Source organism: Montipora capricornis, chromosome 14 (assembly GCF_036669925.1).
Source record: "Montipora capricornis isolate CH-2021 chromosome 14, ASM3666992v2, whole genome shotgun sequence".
In the NCBI taxonomy this organism is placed as follows: domain Eukaryota; kingdom Metazoa; phylum Cnidaria; class Anthozoa; order Scleractinia; family Acroporidae; genus Montipora; species Montipora capricornis.
Window position 1 is genome coordinate 35,080,786 of NC_090896.1, and position 5,000 is coordinate 35,085,785.

Sequence of the window (5,000 nt, forward strand, 5' to 3'; positions counted from 1 at the left end):
ATTCGCCTTTAAACCATACGTCCCGTCTTACAACCGGCGGGTCTAAAACACAGGTCACATCCCACAGGTCTCTTGTTGCAGGTCATTGTTTTATCTTTTGGAAAGTAACCAAAACCCTCAATTTGGCTAACCCTAGGCGTAAGGTTGGTTTTTACAACCCTTCCTGTTAATCAACTCTGTGGGAAGTTAAAGAACACACACACTGCTCGTGAAGAGTATATCAATTCATAACCTTTACCGTCCCACTGTAAAAAGATTTTTGTCGGTGCGGTTCTTGATAAGGCAATTTAATCATCATTGACATTTTGGGATTCATTTATAAAGCGCTCGGACGGATATACACCTTGCTCCAAAATTGCCGCCATTTTAGTATTTTTTTGTATCCTTGTAAATAGGCCTTATTCACGATATCCGCCATGTTGGTTTTCAAATTGTCATGCAAATTAGCCATGTGTTATGCTGGGGGGCAAACATTGGAAAAAAGGCAAATTGCGGAAAATCGACTCGTCGAAATATTGAAATGACATTGCTAAAAGTCCATTTTATTAAGCACCTTTTATAATAATTTTGTATCTTTGGATTGCCTTTGACAGTTTGACTTTCTACTTCGTTAGCTGCTCATTTTTCACTAAAAACGACGAAGTAACTTGTGTAATCATTCTATTGTATTACTTAGGTGATAAACATTCAATGAACGTGAAACAAATTATCTGTGTGGCTAAGATGTTCGTTATAACCTCTCGAACTTGTGTCGTTTACCTCCTCAGAAGTGTGTTGCTAATTTGCATGATAATAGCAAATCCAACATGGCGGCCATCGTGATTAAGGTCTATTGGCCCTTTTGCCCTCGCTTTCAAGCGTAAAATTCAAAAGAATATTTAACCTTGAACGAGGCCAAAAGGGCCAATTTCTAAAATGGCGGCCATTTTGGAACAAGGTGTATTTTTTTAGGAATTGCATGCAAAAAACTTAGTTCCTTGATTTCGTTTACTTTTGTCCACTACCTCACAATCCCGACATCACCTCTTTCCTGTTTCAACCTAACCATAATGATGGAACCCAACGAATGAGAGAAGCGATCCTCACGCTTAGCTGGACAAGCTGAGCAACAGACCATTTTACGGGGTTGTGACTAGAATCGATCCTCCAAACGATCATACTAAATAAATTTACCAACGCCGTGTTCACACTCAACGTTGATTATCATGGTCAACTGAAGTACAATTCAGGGTATCATACTCCATTCAATTTTATTCAATTATGGTTCTGTTCACATCTGCGAAAATTCAAATACAATAGGGTAACATCGCAGTGTGAGACAAAATGGCGCCGTATCAACCCATTTTACAGTTCTGTGGTCAGTTACCAGGAGTTTGAATAAAAGCGATGCTGGAGTTGACCATGCTTTGATAGAAACCTCGTTGCTTTTCTTATGTAAATCATATTTTTGTAATGCCAACGAGTTTCTATTTACATAAGAAAAGCAGCGAAGTTTGTGTCAACAAACATCGTGTAACAATGACACGACGCAATATCCCATGTTAATATTGACAAGCTTACCGCTCTAAAAAGAATGAAAACAGGCAGAATTACAGCTTTAGTTCAAAAAGAAATAGCGTTTCTAAGCTATGCCCCGCTGATCTACAGTATTTAGATCTAAAAACCCCGTTGAAGACGGTTAACTTTCAGTTGTTTTGGTGGGTACTACTATTTCAATACTCTAAAAAATCGATTTTCCGGGAGGTTGTCTCGTTAGTCTAGTGGATACCCGGGATATCGGAAACTGCCTATTATGAATCTTCTCAGCTTGTTTAAAATCCTTGTTTCGTTGAAGTAGATTTGAAGTCCAAAGTAGACTGTACGTCGTATAAGTTGAATAGACCGTATTCATAAATGGCGACTAAGTAATTATTCTTTTGTCTTTATACTAATCATCTTAACTAGCCTCGTAAACACGAACAAAATTCAAAAGAATTTTGTTCCAAAGAGAGGCTAGTTAGGATGATTAGCACAAAGACAAAAGAATAATTTCTGGACAGGCATTTATGAATACCTGAAAAATTTAGGAACCAAAACAAATAAAAAATTTAGCTCCTTCATAATAAAACAGAGGACAAATTCTACCCACAATTTATCGCTTTTTTACGCTAAAATTCTACAAAAATTCGCGCGATCCCCTAACAGGCCTTTTTCGATATATTAAAATTCAGCTTGAAAGAGAGGTTTAGAGGACAAAGACAAAGGAAAGTGGATCATATGTAAACATTTTTCACATTCATTCCAACGAGTTGCTATTGCTTTTGTCCTCACTGCCTCACTATCAAGCTGAATATTTGATATTCCGAAAATGGCCTATTTGTATCAACAATAAAAGCAAGATGACACACGCTAACACCAACCCTCATCAGCATGGCTTACCACATGTTTGGCATGTGAAGCTGCCACTTAAAGGGGTACTAAACACACCCGTCTGGTATGTTAGCTAAGCCATGCGCGCGCGCGCGCTGATGAGGCACAAAAGGCCGAAACAGCTGTCCATGGCTGCTAAATGACCGGGTGAAATGGTTGTGCCCATGCGTAATGTGTTGGTCACACCAAGTTGGTGTTAGCGTGTGTCAACTTGCTTTTATTGTTGTTCCTATTTGTATGCACTGTCTGTAAAAGTACTCTAAAACTTTTCTATGCAAAGATCTGCTTAGAAAAAATGCTATAAATTACAGATCTCGCTAGTTTTTTGCAAAGTCAAAAGCATTAAAAAATGTTTAAATTGTCGCAAGATATCCCAATCGTCCAGTTGGAGCTCTGAAGCATTGAAGCACTGTCGCTGTTTGGATGTTCTGTTCATTTTATCAATAAGTCGTTAGTAAGGTGCCAGTAGTGAATAGCAACGGGTCAGTGGAGTTTGTTCAAAGTTAGTATACCAGCAGAGCGACATCAACGCTGACAAGAGAATCCAATGACATCATTTTTCTACTGCCCAATCAGGTCAACTATTAGAATACTAATACGATTTGCTAGCACAACACAAATCACTTGACTCTGAAGATGGTTTGTGATCTGCTTGACGAAACTTCAATCGATGCCACCAAAAACAGCCGTCGGTGTCAAGACCTCTATCGTGCGCACGATCTTTGTTGGTGGACGGGTTTGAGAGTCTTATCCTATGTTTCTACCTGTTGTTTTTAAGGGAAACCAAACGACGCCTCTAGTCGACTCCGTGGCGCAATGGTAGCGCGTCTGACTCCAGATCAGAAGGCTGCGTGTTCAAGTCACGTCGGGGTCAAGTTCTTTCCTTTTACTTTTGTTTTCAGGATAATGAAGTATTTGATTTTCAAGGAATCATATATGCCGCGTATGGAACAAAACAATCCACATGTTTAATTTCAAGTCACGTCAGCCTCAATTTGCTTCAGTACTCTCATTTTGTCCTCTTTCGAGAGAGATCACGATTGTTTGCTGTTTGATCAGAGTCATCCACGGATCTGGAAGTGTTTTCGCGGAATGGTTTGTTTTCAAGAGCTTTTGCCTTTTTAGTGTAAGGCAACAATTCCTAAAATGTGCCCGACAATTTTAACGAAGGTCATTGTGCCTGGGCAGACTCGTGACGACTTGATCAAAATAACTCCACCCCTGGTGGGACTCGAACCCACAACCTTTGAATTAGAAGTCCAACACGCTAGTCCATTGCGCCACAGGGGCATCTGAGATGACTCTTTCGATACCCGGATTAGATTCTGAGCTGTTTGATGAGAGAGATATACCCTATTTTAGTGTTAAATGCTTTGAAAACATGCTTTGCTGTTCACCTTTCGCCTCTTCTAAAAAAAAAGCAACAATCTGATTGCGTGAGCCAATTCCAGCTGAATGAGAAGATGAAGAAAGAAAGTTGTAATTCTGCATAGAAAGGTTAGGATTGGTTGAGTGTTGATCTTGCTACTGTGCTAGTTTATCTTGTAAGTGGTAGGTTGCTTTGTTCTGTCTGGTCAGCCCTGATGATGCTGGAAGGAAGACTGTTATTGGTAGGGTTCGTCCCGTTGGAGCTCAGAAGCATTGAAACACTGTCGCGGTTTGGATGTTCTGTTCATTTTATCAATAAGCCGTTTGTAAGGTGCCAGTAGTGAATGGCAACGGGTCAGCGCAGTTTGTTCAAAGTTAGTATACCAGCAAAGCGACATCAAGGCTGACAAGAGAATCCAATGACATCATTTTTCTACTGCCCAATCAGGTCAACTATTAGAATACTAATACGATTTGCTAGCACAACACAAATCACTTGACTCTGAAGATGGTTTGTGATCTGCTTGACGAAACTTCAGTCGATGCCACCAAAAACAGCCGTCGGTGTCAAGACCTCTATCGTGCGCACGATCTTTGTTGGTGGACGGGTTTGAGAGTCTTATCCTATGTTTCTACCTGTTGTTTTTAAGGGAAACCAAACGACGCCTCTAGTCGACTCCGTGGCGCAATGGTAGCGCGTCTGACTCCAGATCAGAAGGCTGCGTGTTCAAGTCACGTCGGGGTCAAGTTCTTTCCTTTTACTTTTGTTTTCAGGATAATGAAGTATTTGATTTTCAAGGAATCATATATGCCGCGTATGGAACAAAACAATCCACATGTTTAATTTCAAGTCACGTCAGCCTCAATTTGCTTCAGTACTCTCATTTTGTCCTCTTTCGAGAGAGATCACGATTGTTTGCTGTTGATCAGAGTCATCCACGGATCTGGAAGTGTTTTCGCGGAATGCTTTGTTTTCAAGAGCTTTTGCCTTTTTAGTGTAAGGCAACACTTCCTAAAATGTGCCCGACAATTTTAACGAAGGTCATTGTGCCTGGGAAGACTCGTGACGACTTGATCAAAATAACTCCACCCCTGGTGGGACTCGAACCCACAACCTTTGAATCAGAAGTCCAACACGCTAGTCCATTGCGCCACAGGGGCATCTGAGATGACTCTTTCGATACCCGGATTAGATTCTGAGCTGTTTGATGAGAGAGATATAC

At 40.5% G+C, this 5,000-nt stretch overlaps 4 non-coding genes across 4 annotated transcripts; 2 read left to right on the plus strand and 2 right to left on the minus strand.

The window, feature by feature from the left end:
- The first annotated feature begins 3,211 nt into the window (after positions 1–3,211).
- Positions 3,212–3,283, plus strand: Trnaw-cca (transfer RNA tryptophan (anticodon CCA)). Its single transcript has one exon. It is a non-coding gene; the product is annotated as a tRNA-Trp (tRNA).
- A 342-nt stretch (positions 3,284–3,625) lies between these two features.
- On the minus strand, positions 3,626–3,699 carry Trnar-ucu (transfer RNA arginine (anticodon UCU)). The gene has a single exon. It is a non-coding gene; the product is annotated as a tRNA-Arg (tRNA).
- A 752-nt stretch (positions 3,700–4,451) lies between these two features.
- On the plus strand, positions 4,452–4,523 carry Trnaw-cca (transfer RNA tryptophan (anticodon CCA)). Its single transcript has one exon. It is a non-coding gene; the product is annotated as a tRNA-Trp (tRNA).
- Positions 4,524–4,864: 341 nt separating this feature from the next.
- Positions 4,865–4,938, minus strand: Trnar-ucu (transfer RNA arginine (anticodon UCU)). Its single transcript has one exon. It is a non-coding gene; the product is annotated as a tRNA-Arg (tRNA).
- Between the last annotated feature and the right edge of the window lie 62 nt (positions 4,939–5,000).